General features: G+C 35.3%; 1 protein-coding gene across 2 annotated transcripts in view; it reads right to left on the minus strand.

Moving 5' to 3' along the window:
- LOC136829305 (guanylate cyclase 32E-like) overlaps positions 1-21453 on the minus strand; it is a 475168-nt gene that overhangs the window by 428044 nt on the left and 25671 nt on the right. For both annotated transcript variants that reach the window (XM_067087668.1, XM_067087664.1), the window contains exon 2: positions 20686-20722. The gene's annotated coding sequence lies outside the window, so the exon portion shown is untranslated. The remainder of the gene's footprint in view (positions 1-20685; positions 20723-21453) is intronic.

Consider the following 21453-nt stretch of genomic DNA (forward strand, 5'->3'; position numbering starts at 1 on the left):
AACACATGTCACTCGAATTTAAGATGCGCCCTGTTTCCCTTAATGTGTCCCGAAAAATAGAAAGGGAAAACTTTGTGTGAATTAATTAACAAAACGTAACAAGAACTACATTGCCATTAGCTTATTCAGACATTTTCAGATGCCCACTAGATTTTCATGTGAATGCTCCCTTTTTTTTTGGGGTGGGGGGGCTGTATCAGTGTAGTCCTGCATATGTTTTCATGCTATTCAGGTGGCATGACCAATGAAACCAGACAAGATGTAAAAATGAAATACGGTTAATTCTAAAAATAATTTTTAAAATATATAATTAAAATATCACATAAAATCTTCAATCTACATCAGAAGAATTAAAATTTGTATAAACTGAATTTTCCATAAACCATACCCAATGCTTGAAATGCCTAACGATATTTTATAATTACACAAACACGCCCACAAAAAAGTATATATGTTACAGTAAGACTGTGAAACCAGGGTTTTCTGAAATTTTCAGGGAATTCTTGAAATCAACAATTCACTTGGGGACATTTGATCCCTGAGGGGCTAGTACTAAACACGGAAAAAAATGTTTCGTCTACACTGTTCCGTCGTGTTTAGTACTAGCCCCTCAGGGATCAAATGCCGCTAAGAGCATTTGATCAGCGAGGAGCTAGTACTAAACACGGGGAAACAGTGTAGATGAATCACTGTTTCACCGTGTTTAGTACTAGCCCCTGGCGGATCAAATGTTCCTAAGTGAATTGGTGGTTTCGCGAATTCCCTGAAAATTTCAGTTATTTCGTGGGATCCCTGGTTTTACAATCTTACTGTAACATATATACATACATACACACACACACACACACACACATATATATATATATATATATATATATATATATATATATATATATATATATATATGTGTGTGTGTGTATATATATATGTGTGTGTGTGTGTGTGTGTATGTATGTATGTAAAAACGGATTATTACTGTCATTACTATCATCATCATCATCATCATTATTATTATATTATTATTATTATTATTATTATTATTATTATTATTATTATTATTATTATTATATTTACAGCAGGTTACTGAAACCTGGGATGTAAATCCGTAGATTTCCCTGGCGGTATTTTTAGTACTCTTTCTGTCGACATGTTTCGACCAGCTCTAAAATAATAATAATAATAATAATAATAATAATAATAATAATAATAATAATAATAACCCGTTTTTACCCTCAGTAAATTTTATTCACAAACTCGAAAATCTATTTTCCTGTACAAGTCCACTGCAGTAATGAGCCTGCCACCTAAGCTGACATGCTGTCGATCTCGTGTTCACTCTCATATCTTTTTAAAGCGTGATTTTAGCACAACGCATCATAAAATCTTAACTCAACACGAGCGGAAAATCTGAAGTGACCTCATCGTAATCGTATCAATTTATATAAAATAAAAGATTCCTTTACAGCTGAATGATGCACGTGAACACGCTTTATTTTTACTTTCCTCTTCCTTCCTTACAATGCAATAGGTCTTCTTGACCTTGATATTATATGTTTTGTCTACACTGTTAATGTTGCAAACAAGTTATAGGTCAGGGTTGGAAGTTCATGGATGTGACATTTAAAAAAAATTCCTTGTTGCCGTTTAAAGGCTTGAATCTTTAGTGGGAAAGATAAAGAAGAATCGCTGTTTTCTACATTCATACCCATACTCCTGTTCCTTCTTTTTTGTTTTTTTTTTTTTCATTAAGTTTTACTTTGTAATGTCCCTCAGCTAGTCTTTCACTTTATACTATAACATGAAGCAGTGTATATACGCGAAATTGCTAGATGCTGATGCCTTCATTATTTTCTTCAGGCTCATGCAGTATACTTAGTTATGTGATCCTATACATACATAAAATATATACATAAATATAATATATATATATACAGAGTATATATATATATATATATATATATATATATATATATATATTGTAATGTGGAAACCACTTTCTAAGCAAACCCAAACGCCCAAACTGCCGTGCAAATTAAATGATGTATTTTCATACTGATAACTACCTGAGGAAGGGCGTGAGAAACTCAGCCCCTACGTAAACTTCTCGCCATGCTCCCCTTTTTGGTGCATCTGGTTATAGAGAATTATTCTTAGATTCTTCGATAATTGAACAAGTGCTGTAATATCTAACCAAGTGGCAGACCCCTGTTGTATCTGCCTATCATTCCCCTGTCTTCTGATTGATGTTTTTAATTGCAAATATATTCCATTTAAAGTAAACTTAAGTGTTTATCTGCAACAGTTCCTTGTTGAAGTACGGCCTTCAGCCCAACTGTATTTCTATTTAAGTTCCTACCTGACCTAGCAATTGCAGTCAGATTCTCAAGGTGTGTTAGTATGCCCACTGTTCACCAGCTATACACCCGGATTGGACCCCTGAACAAGGAATACAGTAAGTAGGCCAGGTAAGAACTTAATAATAATATATATATATATATATATATATATATATATATATATATATATATATATATATATATATATATATATATATATATATATATATATAATATATATATGTATATATATATATATATATATATATATATATATATATATATATACTTTTATATACATATATACATAGATATGCAGCAAAATGTTCGAGTATTTTAGAACTTGTTATTGTCTGGCACCAGTAAAACTGTTAGCTTTCAAGACATATTATCTACACGCATAAAGTAAAAGTGGTTAGATAAATTATAAAGGGGAATAAAAGCACAATGACATCCAGTCAGCTCTCACTAGGAAGAAATAAACTGCGTGATATTGAAAAAGACATGAAGCCAACAGCATCTAAAAATACAATAACAAAAGCAACAAAAGAAAGACAAAGAGTACAAAAGAATAAAGGTGAACAAGACAAAAGATGCACGGTGGGAATCTTAAAAGATAAAAGTCAACGTTCAGTCCTATTTCTCTCTCTCTCTCTCTCTCTCTCTCTCTCTCTCTCTCTCTCTCTCTCTCTCTCTCTCTCTCTCTCTCTCATACTTTTGCAAAGTCTCTCCTTAATACAATATTCATTCGCGAGTCTAAAATATTATAAGATTGGGAAACGGTTCGCTAATATTTAAGGTACATTACAGTTTCCATTTCTCGTAACTTGGGTCCTGCCCGTACAGTGACCTGTTCGCTTATGTAGATGACTACACTAGATTTGAAATGATCAATCAAAATGGTAATTACGCAGCCTATACTTTTTTACGAACAATACATCTAATTTCATATTGTTTTTATTTTTTATTTTGTAATTAAGATGACACAATAAAACATGAAATATCACCATCAGCAAGTAAATAACATCGATAAAGCAAAAAAGAAATCCATTTCAGGCAACGTACAACAACTCACTCAAATTCGTCGTAACTGTAGGTGGAAACTACGTCATAAATCAGCTGCTAACCTCAATGCTAATGCCGGTACTTCCTTTATCATATGCTAAATGTTTCATATTCTGTGAATGCCTATTTTCTGAACTATAAAATGCACATGGTAGTCTTCAAAATTTCAAAGTCTGCATCTTTGCAAGCCCACTTTTTAAACAAATTATAAAGAGCTGTTTAGCTTCTCTTTCCCTTTAGATACTATCTGACGACTGATATACTTCACGTTTGCTCGAATTAACCTTTGAAGGTTAGAAACAGAAATAAGGAAATCATAAAATTTAGTCTTCAAAGCTAAGCAATGGGCACTTTCAGCCAATCAGCGCTTAAGGCGGTGAAGAGAGGGAGTTGAGTGGTTGTGCAGATAGAAAAATGAGATCCAGAAAATAAATGCGATGCCATACACCGACTGGAAGTGAAATCTGAAAGAAAGCGCCTCATTTGCAATTGAAGTAATCGTTGGAGATGTTTAACAACCTGATGGAAGAAAGGAAGGAAGCGGAAGGGGGAGGGGGGGGGGTAGAGTAAAAGGCTAAAAAGTGGGCGCTGCTAGGGGCTGAAAGGCAGCTGCAAATACCCATTCACTATTGCCTACACTGCCTCAGGAGGGGGAGAAAGGAAGAAGCGAACAAAGAAAAACAAAGCTTCTGATTCGGCAGATGATACCAGACTCTGGGGGACGATATGACTTGTTCATATCTTCACGTTGGCTCCAAGAACACTTTTATAAGATAGGTACTACAATTGCTGGACTAAGAAATAAAAAAAATGGATGTGAACTTACAGATACCGTGAATAAAATATCACTGAACAATGGGAGCTCACCAACGAATATCAATTTTGCTTCAGGTAAGTCACTGATCCTCCGAAGACAGATTTGCTGATGTTTAGCTTACATTAAGAACATTAATGAAACTGAACATCATTTATTAAGAAGATAGATTCCAACATTGAATAAATGGTTCCCTATATATCACTGCTAATCGTCAATAACATTCCTTCGGTATCCCGTAAGTACGCTGCCAAAAACTGAATACAATAGGTAAAAGGGAGCAGAAAAAACAGAATTATTCGGTAGCAAAATTAAATGAGGCAATGGAACCAAGTAAGCAATATTCAGTAATAACTCCCAACTTGCGTTAATGATCCTGGAAAACTCTACATAATGTTTCTGCAAAGACAACGTCAATCCGAAAACATAATACTTTTTAACTCCACATATCTGTGATCTATCTTGAGGTCGTTTCTGGTTTAATGCTTTAAATTATTGTCATACGAAAACGCTGAAAGGAATGAATGAAAAATTGTAAAACCAACTTCGTATACAATTCCCTACCATTTCAGTTCTCTGATAATTCTTTTGAATTTTGTCCTTTTTGCAGAGAAGACGCAAGTTGTAAAACCCTTTGTATCATTAATGTTCATCTCTGCATAAAGTGTTAATGAAGACTAATATGCGAACCTTAATGAAAAGAAAATAAGGCAAAATAAGTTTACCAGGGGCAGAAGAATCCTCGTGAGACCACAAACCGTAGCGCACTCAGTCGTTATTCTAAATTTCCCAGCGCACATTAAACCCAGAGAAATGAAACAAACCCAGGATAATGAAAATACTAAAAGCACTCCGCGAGCGAAACAAACAACAAAAGAGCATTCCAAATCCTCCTGATTACTCCGAAAGCGCTCGGCCAGACCCACTCTAGATAAGGCTCCAATTAAGTTTCCCCAGTTCCTTGCACTTTCAGTTCCGGTCTTATAGTTACGCCGTTATTAAGAGAAATCGGGTCATTAGCGTGGAATTCAGCATTTGCTAACCTTTATGTATTATGACTGAGGGCGTTGAGAGGTACTAATCACGTTAACTAAGGGGATCGCTCAATCTTCCAAGAAACAGCTTCGCTGCTGTAGAGTGAACTGTAAAAATTAGGAAAATCACTCAGAGAGCACATACCTCCTTCAACACCAAACCCCATTGAGCATATACTTTGATCGGACTGAAACAGGTAGGCGTCAGAATCCAGACGAAATCTAGCAGGTTAACAGAATATATAATATCCGGTCACAATTTCTCTGCAGAAGTAACGGAAAAAAATGTGTGACCGCAGTTGCTTTGGACATAATGCCTCTATATAGGACTCATCCGTTTTCTATATCCGGCGCTGTTCAGGGCAGTAATCATCTCCCGCGCTCGAGAGAGAGAGAGAGAGAGAGAGAGAGAGAGAGAGAGATCCAGTAGAGAGATGGAGAGTGACCTGAGAGAACATGATAGTAACAGCTCGTAAAAACAAACAGCTTTGATGCCGTGGAACTTCAATGATCAAGATGGAAAGTGACCTGTGATACCGAAGCAACATGATAGTAACAGCTCGTAAAAAGCTTCTGTTATCGCTTCAACATACAAACAGCGGAACCATCCTTGATTCCGTTATGAACGGATGAACGTGTCGTAGTCTATATTTTGTCTGAAGGGGAATTTTAGTCTAATAAGTCCACCCCCGTGGAGAGCCAAATCAGTAGGGGAAAAGACTTATTGATTGTATATGAATTGATATATATATATATATATATATATATATATATATATATATATATATATATATATATATATATATATATATATATATATTATATATACCTGTATATATATATATATATATATATATATATATATATATATATATATATATATATATAGAATCTATTACTTTTTACCAGATACATATATAACTGTAATAGTCATAAGGCCCTCTTACCTTCTCGAATTAATCAGTTTTTAGGATACGCCTGTCACTACAAAGCCTTGCGAATCCTAAAAAGAGCGAAGAATTCGAGAAGAGAACGTTGTATATATTACAATTACATATATATATATATATATATATATATATATATATATATATATATATATATATATATATATATATATATATATATATATATATATATGTTTGTGTGTGTATGTGTTCATGCATGTACGTATGTGTGTGTAAATAAAGTAGGGATTAAAACAACATAAGATTGTAATACTATCTCAAACTCATGAAATTTCACATATCAAAGAAATCTTAAAATTTTTGAGTAGGAAGTACAAAAGGATATATATCTGTCTCCATGATAATTTTTTCATTGAACTCCAGGCAACACTTTAGAGAATACAATCTCCAACATTTTCCTTTCCGGTAAATAGTCGTAATACTTTCCCATGAAACATGCAAAGAAGCACCAGACGACAGTAATCTTGATGTGTCGTAAATGAGCTCTAAGGAGATGCTCATCTTATCCTTAAGACAAACGTTTACCCAAACAACTTGTGCGAGCGACTGTGCTTGTGCTTGAGTCACTTTTCTTTCATTTTGGTCGCAGTCTACGGCCAACGCGAGATTTACTTTCACCCTGTGTTTTTGAGATGCTTCTACTGAGGTGGACTTGTCTCTTACTTCTGAGTTTAGTGGCGAGAGGTTGCTGCCGCTCGCAAATTATATAGAGATATATAAAAACAAAGATAATGAATGGGAAAAATAGGAAGAAAATGTGCATATGTATATAAGTTTGATAATATAACTTGATTATTTTCCTCGTCACACATGGAAATCAATCTGTGGAGGCTTCCTTTGCAAAATTCGTTGGTCTTGAAGGCTTGTTAACGCCATAAAGCCATATCTTTATGGGGGCGTGTTGGTAACGAATTCCTGAATTTAGTTCTTTTATTAATTAGCTGACTTCCGGAGGAAATATCAGCTCAGGGCCGAGATTTTTCCCATGATAGCGAAACTCTGGGCAGATTTATCATAAAATTTCATGATCATGGGGTCATCTCATGAATATATAAATATGCCAGTTTTCATCGAAACTGAGATATCCAACTAACACACAATGTATCTTTCATGAAATATTATGTTTGACTTCTACATGGTAATTTCCGTAGCTTTTCAAGCAACACTATTCTAACTATTCGTGCGCCGTGGGATGTAGTGAAGGGTCATAGAACATCAATGGCAGTTTTTTATCAAGATGTGTAGAGCAGTCAGCATATTTTTAAGAATGAAAAGTTGTTAATCAGGGACCATGCAGACAAATTTTACCATTGGTGCTCGTTAAAACAATGTGCAAACTAGCGGTGTACATATTCTAAAACCAAAAAAAATTGCCTGACTGTCAAACGTCATAATCATAAACGACTCCATTGTTGCAATGCTCATTATTTTTTACACAGTAAAACTGAAAAATAGACGGACTAGTAAAACATTTAAGTGTGCAGCGACCGTTAGCTACTCAACTTTTCCCATGTCGTCTCAGGTCAGATGGAGGTTAAATCTCTTCTTTGACAATTTCGTGTCTCCTAAAGCAGACTAAAATTTTGATTAAAATTATATACACTCGGTTATTAGTTTTGCACTGAACATGAACAAAATTATTTCACTGATAAAGAGACCGAGAAAATCTATAATAAATAATTATTTTTACCAAAAAATTATCAATATTTCTCCTGTGTACCACCTACTTGAATTCTGAATTGATGAATTATGGTTAGCCTTGGCCAACAGGTAAAAAGGCTCATTTTTGTTTGCTGAGGATTATTCTCTCTCTCTCTCTCTCTCTCTCTCTCTCTCTCTCTCTCTCTCTCTCTCTCTCAAACTTTACGCTTGTACGCTACTCCTTTTTATGATAAACCTGTTTACAGATTTTGTCCATACTCTGTTGTAATACTTTCACGAGCGTATTTTTAGAACCCGCCTACACGCACGCACAGAAAATTTCGTATACCCAAATTATGGTTGCTGAATAACGAGTTACCAATGGCTGAAGGGTCAATCTAAGTCCGAAGGTAGGGCGAAGTGTTGTCACGTGCTCAAAATCATCGGCGCCAGTGCTGTCTCTTGGAATAAATATTTGAATTGGAGTCGTTCTATGAGATTTTCTGGTGTTAAGCCAAAATCTAAATATTCTCAACCACCTAGCTGCCACTGTTAATCAGGTGTAGAGCCTTTGGACACCCACCTACATATCTGTCTGAAGAGTAAAACAAATTTACATTGCCATGTACATTTATGTATTATATCCGTAAGTGACCGCATATTTATTCCATGAATGTCAGTGATAACAAAATGAATTGTCAACTTGAACACTATTCGCGCATCCAAATCTATTATCATCAAAACTACCTAGTTACGCGTCGTATAGCATTCAAATATACTACTGTGAATTTAATAAGTTTTGCTGTTACTGATTATTTAAAGAATGGACTGCATTTGACAGTTAAAAAATAGTATGCTGCAGAACACTCCATTAAGGACAAGAGAAATACTCCAGACTATCACTACTAATTATAGGGAAGGGATACACAACACAGCGTTCTCTATCGATACATAAGGGAAAATGTGTGTGGCAAAGAGAGAGAGAGAGAGAGAGAGAGAGAGAGAGAGAGAGAGAGAGAGAGAGAGAGAGAGAGAGGAATTGCTATTGAACAGAATAATTTTGAAAGTTTTCTTTAACGTTAAACTTAATTAAACCGTAGTTTGGGTAAAAAAAAAAATCGATTGTAAAACGATGAAGCACTCGGAGTTCCTCAAATTCCAATGTTCATTTTTAATCGTTGATGACGTCATTCCAAACCCTGCAACGGATCTCTAACGTCCTTACTTTAATTTTCTTGCACTTTTCTATCCAGTTTTTGCAAGTTCTACTTGATTCCATGAAACAGCATCTCACCTCATCAAATTAAGTATCCATAGCCTTGTGATCTCGCCTGGTAATGTGTGCTTCAGATTTCAGAACACTGAAACAACGACAGATATCGAAAGGTCTCATGGACTGTCATAGTTTCAGAGAAGATGTAGATATGGAGATGAAGGAAGCAGCTGGAAAGGGTAGGAGAACTCCAGAGGGAGAACGGTCCCGGGGGTCAAATTCCTGAGATGTATGCTAGTGTTGCACCAGCCCCGGTTTTTTTGCCATGACCCTACGTTAGGTTAGGTTAGTTGTCTTCCATGAAATTTTGGGTGTGGGGGACATAATGAGATTATTTTCAATGAAATTCAATGGTTAGTTTCTAAGATATGGCGTCCCGCTTTTCTCGGGGAAAGGTCCCGGTACTCGGTTACATCTCTGGAAAATGCTTCTGAGAGAGGGAGATGGTGGGGGAGGAAAAGGCGGGGTATTAAGGCGTTAACATGGAAGAGCAATCGACCCCTACTAGATAGATTCTCCCTGGAAATTACATTCCTAAATCTCTTAAAAAAAAAAAAAAAAAAAAAGCTATTCACTGGTCGTCATAAAAATCTACAGACAGACAAATAAGTAAACAACTGTCAGATGAAACAAACAAACAAACAAACCGAAAGAAAAACATAAACTCCTAAAGCTTCGTTGGAGGAGGTAATTGTGGAACTGAGTGCTGAAAACACAAGAAAAAACGCACGAGTTCGCACGCACACACACACACACACACACAGAATGAACTTTCCGGGTTGTATTTATGTAATGCACACAAAGCAGATTCGAATGGCATAAGGCTAAATCAACAAACACGTGAAATTCCACATGTCAAAGATGTCTTGTAATTTTTTGAGTGGGGAGGATAAAGAGAGTCCTTTCGTGTACCTGTTCTTATGATTATTTTTCTCTCTTATTTCCAAGATACTTGCGTTTTTGCAGAGCAGGCCTGGAAGTGAGTACATTCTCCAATACTTTCTTACGGTACATACCCGTAGTCTTCTTTGCCACGAAACATTCAAAGAAGCACCAGACAACAATAATCTTCATGTGGCGTAAATGAAAGAGGAAATCTCTGCTTTAAGGAGACGCTCATCTCATCCTTAAGGCGACCATTTACCCAAGAAATTTGTGCCAGCGACTGTGCCTGTGCTTGCGTCACTTTCCTTTCCTCGGTGACAGCATTCATTTGGGTCGCTTTCTACGGCCCACGCGAAATTTGCTTTCGCTTTCTACGGCCCACGCGAAATCTGCTTTCGCTTTCTACGGCCCACGCGAAATTTGCTGTGATCCTTCTTCCTCGCTTTATAAGATGCTTCTACAGAGGTGGGCTTGTCTCTTATTTCTCGGTTTCATGGTGAGAGATTGCTGCTCCCGCTCGCAAAATAAAACAAATATAAAAAATAAGGCAAAGAAATTAGACAAAAAATATACGACCACGAGGATGATATTTGCATATACATATGTTTGTTAATAAAACTGTTATTTTCTCTCGTCACATATGCACACTTATCTGTGTAGGTTTACTTTTGCAAATCATTGGTCCTGACGGGCCGTAAAAGCCATAAAGCCATTTCTTCAAAGGGCATGTGTTTTTGTGTACGTTAGCAAGATATCCGAAGAAAAGCTGACAAGAAATTCTTGAATCTGGTACTGATACTCATTAGATGACCTCCAGTGGATTAACATTTAGGAGGAATCACCTCAGAGCCGAGATTTTTTCCATGGATATCAGTGACCAGATTTCCCAAAAAACTGCATTATCATAAGGTCATCTAATGATTAAACAAATAGGCCAATTTTAATTAAAACTAAGATCTCTGGCTACCACACAAATATATCTTTCAAAATATTCTTACTTTTGGCTTTGCATGGTAACTTCTGTAGGTCTTCATGCTAAACTATTCTCACTATTCATCCGTTGTTGGATGATGTGAACAGTCATAGGACATCAATGACAGTTTCTTTTAACAGTATGCACTGATATGTGAAGCGCATCATATGTTAAAGAATGAAAAGTGTTAAATTTTTCCATTGTTTTCCCTCCCTGTTTGAATAAAGCGGAAAGTCATAGACTGACAGTGAGCACTCTTCAACACAATGTACAAACTATTGGTGTGTATGTTGTAAAAACGGAAAAATTGCCTGCCTGTCAAAACGTCAAAGTCATAAACGACTCCATTGTTGCAATGCTCATTATTTTTTACGCGCCAAAGCTGAAGCAGAGACAGAAGAATAAAACAATTGAGTAGGCGGTGACTCTGTTAGTCATCTTTTCTCCTCTCCTCTCATGTCACACTGGAGATCAAAATTCTGCTTTGATAACTTCGTTTCGCCTCAAAGAGACTCAAATTCTGATATTAGAATTGTCTGCTCGATTATCAGCTTCCGATGAACGTGAACAGAATGATTTCCCTTACAAAGGGAACAAAAAAAATCTATATAAAAAAAATAATTTTAACTCAAGAAATTGTCGGTTTATACCTTGTGTCCCATCTACAAATTCTCAATTCAAGAATTATGGTATGCTCTGGCCATTAAAAAATTAGAGAACCTTCTTTGCTGAAGAGTATTCTTTCTTCCTTTCAAGCTTTCAATCTTATCCATTATATTAAAGCAGTTCCCGAAACGACTATACTCCTTTTCATGATACGCCTGTTTATATATCTTTGTTTATGCTCCGTTGTAAAACTTTCAAGAGAGAATATACGCAGGCACAGGAAATTTCGTATAACCATTTTAAAATCGTGTAACAACGAGTCAAGAATCTTTAAAATGCAAGTAGAAGCAATAAACAAGTTTTATTTGCCCCATAATTCTAGTGAAAAAAAGAATCTAAACTAATTTTGAGTGCGCTGTTCTGTGAATGTTTGCGACTCGCGCTTTCAGTCATCCTTACCATTTGTCATCAAAACTAACCTAATTATACGTCGCTTAACAGAAAAGAATTTTCTCATTTTTGCTGCTGCTGTTGATTATTCAAAGGTGAATTGCACTTGGCAGTCAAGAAATTAAAAACTGTAGAGCATTCCATTATGCGCTCGAGTATGATTCCTTTTAGAGCATCAATATAGTGATTTTAAGTAAGCTCAACAGAGCTTTCTCTACCAGTAAATTAGAGAGAGCAGAGAGTGAAGAATATAAACAAAGTAAAAATAAATCGTAAAATAATGAACTCGTCAGAATTCCTCAGTCTTCCTTTCTTAGTCACCTGATAAGTCTCACCCACTCTAAATCTTCCTGAACTTTTCTACCCAGTTTTGACAAGTCTTCTATGGCGTTCCACGTTCCATGCGACAATATCTATAGTCCTGTGATTCCGCCTGATAATGACTGATTAAGATTTTAACAAACAATACGAAATTTTTTTTATACATATCCGTTTTTAAATTCCTTGATTAAACACTAGGTTATTTTTAGGGGAAAGGGTCAATTAATAAGGCCAAGCTGCTGTGTAAGATAAATATATCATTGCGAATATCAGAGCTATGAATTAGCCTTCTGCTGATTAGGTTCACTGTCCCGAATGTCCAGCAATTATAATTTTCTTTACTCATGGGAATTTCTAATTACCAAGGGATTAATTGGACAGAAATATCATGAACCCTCCTCTATCAGCCAGCACACGCCGACGTTGGATCCTGGTCTCAAAACTTCCGAAAATTCTCGTTACTCTCGGTGCCGTGTGACCCTTGCAATACGAGGCATGCGGAAAGAATGCCGGGAAAAATCAACAACGCTAAACTTGGCGAGAATATACCATTTGGGTGAAAAATGAAAGGACCAATATTGTGCTGTGCCTTCGTGTACACAAAAATGAAACGTTTCATGTGCATAAAAAAAAAACTTAAAAGCTTTTTTTTTCTCTAGCAAGAAAAGCATAGTTAGAATTCCGTGTGAGGAGGAAGTGACAGAAGCAGTTTTTGTTAAATTTGTGGTGTCTTTGTTCACGTGATCAGTAATTTACATACTTGGTATCAAGTTAATTATATTGAGCGAAACAATATGATGAGAGCAGCCTAATTTCAAAATACCAAACGAAAATCGTGAGGACAACACTGCAAGAATCGCCCTCTTTTAGAGGAAAAATCTACAAAGACAACACACTGAAAAGCAAATGGGTGTTACAGACTAATACACACATAAACAAAGCCACTCCAACATCTTCTAAAAACATAACAGACACCTCACACGTCTCGAACTGTCGAAAGAGAAAGGGAGCAACACGATACACGTACACATCGTTACCGATACATGTCAGGCAGGGCAGCCGATCGATACACATCAAAGTCCTTCGTATATCGTGCTTACCCCATATAGAAAATGGGAAAAAAGCACGTTAAAACGTATTTATATGTGTGTGTGTGTGTGTGTGTGTGTGTGTGTGTGTGTGTGTGTGTGTGTGTGCGTGTGTAATGGCAACAAATATATGTAAAGAATCTATAAACAACTTCAAATCAACCTTTTCCTTTGAACTGGACTCGCAAATGAAATCTATTTCAAATGGAAACCACTAATAAAAACCATGACTTTTATTCCGATTGCCTTCTCTCGATATATTGCTCAGAAGCAAAAAAACCTCATGCAAATAAAAGTTTATCAATAAAATCAATCAACAAATGCAACTAAGGACACGCGAAACAAAGAAGCCTTCAATTACAGAGGACAAGAGAAATATGTCACAGCAAAATCTATTCTTTACGTTCTGTTCGCTTCGGAAAGAAGAGCGGAATATTTAGTAGAATGGAACATGTGAACTATTAGCTTCACTTAAAAAAAAAAACATATCACATAAAAAAAAATTCTTTGGAATAACTGCCTGAGTTCCTTTACGGATTCGGATTGCCATATTCTCATCTCTCTGGGATTCTGGAAGATCACTAGACTAATTTTCAGGGATAATCAAGGACAATTTACGTCGAGATAGACAAAACAGGTATCCGTTCATGTGACAAGTGATACTGCCTGAATAATGAGGCCCTATCAAATAAGAATTATTGGAGAATTATCGCAGTGCTCTCAGAAGTGAGCCCTTTGAAAATAAGCTTTCTAAATCGGGATGGAAGTCTGACTGTATGAACAAACAACAAGCGTAAATGTAATGAAAATTCACGCAAACTAGGCAAGTACATACAGTCGAAAATGAATTAGAAAATCAGAATCAAATAATCTGTCACTAAAGAAATGGATGTTATTAAAATTCAATGAAAGCTTCATGAAGTTCCTTCTTCTGTCTGGAAAGTAATGTAAGACTGAGAGAGACTGGAAAAGAACACGTTCAATCACAAGGTTGTCATAATGCAAGTCAAAAGAAACAAATCTGGCACAAATCTCTCCTCCTATGAAGTTGTTTTTCCATATGTACTACATAATTTGACGTATTCTGTGAACTTGTCCTGTCTAATTAAAACTGTAAAAATCATTAATAATTGATAAATAATACCCTCTGTGCCTGGTTTAGAGAGATAGGAACTAATTTCATTATTAGCACGCCCACACTGGAATGAAACAAATAAACACCAAATTAAACATTTCATTTTGGGTGACATAAAAATAATTTGGGATTTCATCTCACAGACCCGTTGAATTGGGAATTACTTTTGCATGCATGAGAAAAATGCTACCTGATGTAATTACTGTGGCATTAATTAGTAAAGGACATATTCCATACAGGGATTAATTCACAAATATATACTTCAACTGCCTATTGTAGGGTTTACCGGAAAACTTACTGCTTTTTGTTTATTAATTAATTTAGTATAGCGGCACTACAACACAGCCCATAGGTAGCGCTAACGACGTTTAAATCTAGGTTAATTTCCACTGATCTAACTGATGACTGCTCAAGGACCCTTAGCTCGCGAAAAGCGATCAGCTATGGGTAGCGTTCACAATCACAGCGTTTCGGCAGGTGGAACCAGGGGTGGGTGGGTTCAATCTCATGGCCCAAGACGCTGAGTCTTTCGCTCTTCACACAGACAGCAGTTGCTCCCAATAATCTCTGTGGTTTATGATTTTCAGGGACACTGGTCCTTCTTTTACCTTTCACCCTTCTTTTGGGAAGTCTTTTAATTAATGTGTACCATGCTGTCCCCATGAATGTGTATTTACCTACAACATTCGTAACTTGTTTCAAGTTAAAAAACTATCCCTATTAAGTCTTAAAATATAAATTAATCTTGCAATAGTCTAATAACCTTTGATATATTTTTGGTGAGCGTTAAGGTCTAGGCCATCTACTTCTACGGATTCATTCTTTTTACCAAAAAGCTGAAATATTAATTTTTTAAACGTTAACATGCGGTTATTCTCTCAATAACTGTTTTCACTTATACATTGTTTACTACAAACTTTTACCATATAACTTTCCTACATAGAACGACCGTTAGAATGCGAAGTGATGCTCGTGACCTAACAGACACACTTATATGAAAAAGACCTTATCATATCTCCAGAGTTCATTTACGTTTCAAATTGAAAAAGACTAATGGATTTTCATTTTGTCCAATCAACTGGCGTCAGAGAAAAGATTAATGAAGAGAGAGCTTTTTATAGGAAGAGACAGTGTTGCAATACTCCACCAAAGTGTAATATTTCCTGAAGATATTACTCCACATGCATTCTAAACATTCACGGAAAATATCGAACATCTGCTGACGTTCTCAGCTGGAGGAACCCCGTGCAATTTTCTGAATTTACGCAATACACGGAGTTTTGTTTTCTTCACAAGAAAACTGAATACAGTGAAAACGAGATGCCGTTTCCATAGTTCGTTTTCAGTGATGCTTCAGGCCCAGGAGGAGCAAATGCACTGCCGTTTAAAAATAACAGTTCTGTGAACGCGTACAACATGCATGCAATTAAGCACACAAATCAAACCTCTTTTTTGTAGACGTCGCTCAAACTCAAATGCAAGGTGTCTTTTACGAAGAGAAACGTTAACTGAAAGGAAGCCACAGAAGAAATTTTAAAATAACGTATGAAGTCTTGCAAACGAAAGTTGTATGTCCAACTTACTGTACTCTCTTAGAACAGAGAAGGCTTCTCTAATAAACAAGACATCAGTCACCAGTACAGTACATTCATCCTCTGATTACTGAATACTGAATGAGACCCATGTGCTAGATACTTTCACATCCTGACAGCCCCTTGGACCAGAGAAACAGAATCAGTCATAAATAAGTCTCTCTACACTATATATATATATATATATATATATATATATATATATATATATATATATATATATATATATATATATAAATGTGTGTGTGTATACATACATACATTATATAAATTATATATATATATATAATGTATGTATGTGTATATATATACATATACTGTATATATATATATACATATATATATATATATATATATATATATATATATATATATATATATATATATATATATATATATTTCATCCGAAGGAAATGTTATCGTGCGACCCCAGGTAAATTCAGTAACTTAGGAGAAAAACGTTTGTAATGTGCGATAAACTTGTGAAATGGTATATACTTGGCAGGTTTTCAGAAGGAAGAGGAGACTACGCCCTCAACAGAACGCATTAATCGGATAGCGGCAGTGCTGGAACAGAAAGACCTTTATGACAATGAAGCACGGAGCCTTATACAAGAGAGACAGGAATGGTGTACAGCACAGTCGAAAAGTTACTGATGGGCCATTTATGTATGTTTATGATGCTTCTGGTAAATGGTTTTTCTATAACTGCATCTATTTCAGACAGAATCTCTCCATTTGCAGCAACTATCCTGAGATCCATTTATTCATTAACATTTCTCTATACATTTTCTTCCAAATAAAATAACTTTCTATTCGCCCTATTCTCTCTAATTTCATTCCTTACTTCCTTTATTTCTATAATAATCTTTATTACTACCCTATCCATCGTCCTGTACACCTGACCATGATGTTCTCGTTGCCAAGCTATTGTCACTCTAAAAATCTTGGTTTTTCCAAGAAACCCTTTATAACTTCATTCCACCACTTACTGTTCTTATTGCAGCTCCCTATTCATAATTAACACTAACTGCTGTCATTATAATATGATTATGAATTTTATACAAAGTCCCAGTGTCCTCCTCTCATCTCATAGTACTCGACCATACCTCGTACTTCATTCATTTCCTCCTAACACGCATCTCTCTTTTTTGTAAAAATTCTCCTTTATTATTTTCACAGTCACATTTTCATCCTTTTCCCTCCAATTCCATTTCATGTATATTCTAACTTTTTGCTCAAGCAAATCATAATCAGTTATATATCATGCCACTCTTCATCACAACACCTGTCATCATGTTTCACCATCTGTCCTGCAAATACTGTCAAAACAATCTTGCATATATAGCCTATAACAAATATACATATAAATTTGTATAATATACATACATACATATACATACATATATATATATATATATATATATATATATATATATATATAGGCTATATATATATACATACATCAGCCCGCGATTATCAAACTGAAAGATACTCAGTAAAATTTGTGTCTTAAAATTATCGGTGCTGAAGCCTTAACAGGACAGATTAGACAAAATTAAACAGTTTAAAGAAAAGTAAAGCACAGACTTACCATATGTGTAATTGTACCACAAAAAATACAACACTACAATAGATTTATAAAAGGATAAGAGAAATGACTGTACAGAACTGATTTCTTACACTCATTTAATGCTAGTTTTGCATAAATAATATCCCCTACTACATCTTTCACGGATTAACATTTAAACTTTCACTCGTGGAATAATTTATTGACTACTTTACATTTCTAAAAAAACAAACGGAAGGGCCCGCTTTTGGAATCATAATAAAATGTCAAATCCAAGCATTTTATGCATCCATAATAATTCATTCTCTAACACTGAAGACCGTAAGAAATAAATATTCTAAGGAAAATAGATCTAACTAGAATTTGAGGCAATTCCATAGGATAGCTCAATCTTTTTGACACTTTGAAGGCCTTCCTACCTCCTCTATTATTCACAATGCGAGCAGTTTGGGAAAAAAATATTTTACGAGGGTCTTTCACACCACTGAAATTGCATATGATTAAATCAGATCCATCTAAATTGTCAATTTGATCAAAGATAAGCGAAAAAAATGTTCCCACAAGGCCAGGATAATGAAACAGGATCTATATACACATAGATAAATCACATATAAAGCTATCGGCTTTAAATACTCCCTTGGTAAACAAAAAACAAGAAAAATTGGAATAAACTGTAAAGTTCGCAGCCGAGCTTCATTTCGGCACGGTCCTCGGGGCCTGTAAGGAAGGAGACGTGAGGAAACTACTTAATTATAAAGTCCGTCAAGACGCTGCCTGTACTCCTCATTCAGCGGCTGCCGCCACAGGAAAAGATTCACAAACAAAATTAAATTCTCCCCCTTCCTTTTCTTTCTCTCAAATAAACCCTACCGAAAACCGAATGCATTTGTATTGAAACTTTGGCTTCTACCAGATTCCAACGTTCTTAGGCAGTTAACAAGAATGCCACGAAACATCCCTAAAAAAAACTTTAGCTCGACACACAAATTTGAAAAAAAGTTAAAAATTAAAAAGAATAATTACTGATATCGATGAAGCACATATTGGAACCATACTGTAATGTACCATTATCTCTCTCTCTCTCTCTCTCTCTCTCTCTCTCTCTCTCTCTCTCTCTCTCTCTCTCTCTCTCTCTCAAATAATTGACTGGTATCCACTACCTATATTGAACTTAAGAACACCCTAAACTTTCACACTAGTAGTAAGTTTCCACTTACGCGTTAACCCTAGTAAACAAAAGATAAAAGAAGCCTCTGATGGAGAACTTCCCTAATTAATGTGAAGGTCTTGACTACAGCGCTTCTTTATGTTTTGGGAAGAAAACTGTGCAATCATGATCTAACGAAGTCAGTATAGCTGCGGCGTTACTTCAAGAAAAAGGTTTTTTCACTCTGACGGTGGAAGGCGGAAAGAAGCTTAACATTTCTGAGTGTAGCAGTTACAAAGCGAATTATGAAGCACCGGCGCATAATTCGCTTTAGAGTCAATTCAGGAAAGCTCTGAGGTCCCTGTGATTGATTCTGTTTACCAAAATGATTCGAAAATGCGAGGTGAATTTGATATGCTTTCCCTTTAGATTAAAAATTACTTTCAGATTACTGCTAATACGTTAAGGAAAGCTGGACGCGGTTATCAACACAACACTCTATGAAGCATTTTCTAACTCATGAGGAACTGGACGTCTGGGCTCATAACGCCTTTCGCAAATAATGCAACTTGCATATCAGTTCTCAATTCACTTTAAACTAAGAATCCCAGTAATAGTCTATGCAAACAATTTACGAAATTTATTACTACTCATTTCCTTGAATTACAAATAAAAAAGGATAAAACAAGGATGCACAAACTGTCACAAGGATGCACAAACTGGTATCGTTGTCCCCGCCAGTGGTGTGACAGATCACCACTACCCCTACACCATTCCACTTCAGTTCTGTGAAGTTATAATATAAAGGAAAGAAAAATATTGGAATGCTTAATTACTACTGCCTTTTATAAGTAAGATATCAATTTTACTCAAGTCTTAAGAAATAAAGAATTTCGATTTTACACATTATTCCTTTGACAAATATTAAAATTAAACCATTGTTCCTTTTATTAGATATTGGAATTAAAGCATTATTTCTTTGGTAATTAATAGAAAGTAAAAACATTACTGCTGCATTATTAACGGGAAACATGGTATTGTTTGTCCTTTACTAAAATATTTGTATTATTTATTAGTCAATTTATTTATTTATTTATTAATTAATTTATCATTATTTATAAATTTACTGAATTTTACTCCAAAGAACTGTTACTTTTAGAAAGTGCCTCGTTACCCCCTAGAAACGGCTTCATTACCCCCACGGGGGTAATTACCCCCAGTTTGAGAACCACTGATCTAAAGGGATGAATCCAATGAATAAATTACTTCGAGCACCAATTCGAAGAGCAAAACACGTAACAGGTGACCTGATTCAGCCTCACACGGCATTTTTGATCTTTACAAAATTAAAGGTTAAAAAAGGGATGCATGAAGGTCTGCAGAATGGTTTTAACTCCAAGCAATATGACAGTACATGAAGAAGGAACAGGCTTATCGAGTGCCGCATAGAGATGAGCTAAATTTAATGAATAGAAAACTACCCACATTCCTTTTAAAAATACAAAGACATAATCGGTAAAATTTAAGTCATACGTCAGATTTATTTTCATAATACTCCTGGCAGCAAAAATAACCCAACTACAAGAAGGAAATAAACAGATGGAAGCATTCTGAGCGCGTGCATTTGCGCTTGCATAATAGAGAAAAGCGTCGATCTTGTGAAGTTCGTTAAGGTCAAAGCCTCGGCAAATTGGATGAAAGAGAAACAGAAGACGTGAGCGAGATGAAGGAGATTTGGCCATCCAAAGGAGAGAAGCTAAATGGAAGAAGGTTGTTGCCTTACTTACCTTAACTTCCCCAACTTGTGGATCCAAGACTTCGCCCCTGAAAAATGAAATGACATTGACCGAATTACTGCTGGTAATCAAGTCATAATGAATTAAACAAAAACTTTTAATGAAATAAATATTAAATAGAATGTACAGTGAATCTAAAATTATAGTTCATAATATATATATATATATATATATATATATATATATATATATATATATATATATATATATATATATATATATATATATGTGTGTGTGTGTGTGTGTGTGTGTGTGTGTGTGTGTGTGTGTTTGTGTGTCTTGTATGTCTGTATCAAAGAACAATGGTATAAATGAAAGTTGGATCACGATCATCTACGGAAAACAATAAGCATCAGCAATCTATACATGAAAATCAAATATGCTCTAAAAAGTTATATAATTAAATTCTGTAACAAAACTCCAATTTTGTATTATTAAGCCTTTCCATAAATCGAATAAGCAATCGGAAGCAAATAGGTACATGGGTATATAAGCAGGAATAAACCTGATTTTCAGATTACCCAGAATTTACAGTACAGATGAAAATTAATGCTTTTGTTTTTGAGTAGCGGGAACACAAATCTATTTCATCCACTGGAAAAGGAAAACAATGTCTGACTATAAAGCGACAGAAGTTAAAAAATAAATAAGTAAATAACTCAGGGCTGAAATACGTTGAGCATTAAAAACTGAGCAGAATAAAAACAAAATTTTTTCTTATGTATTTCTTACATTACTTATTATTAAATTCTACTTCAA

The sequence above is a fragment of the Macrobrachium rosenbergii genome, chromosome 44, assembly GCF_040412425.1.
Source record: "Macrobrachium rosenbergii isolate ZJJX-2024 chromosome 44, ASM4041242v1, whole genome shotgun sequence".
In the NCBI taxonomy this organism is placed as follows: domain Eukaryota; kingdom Metazoa; phylum Arthropoda; class Malacostraca; order Decapoda; family Palaemonidae; genus Macrobrachium; species Macrobrachium rosenbergii.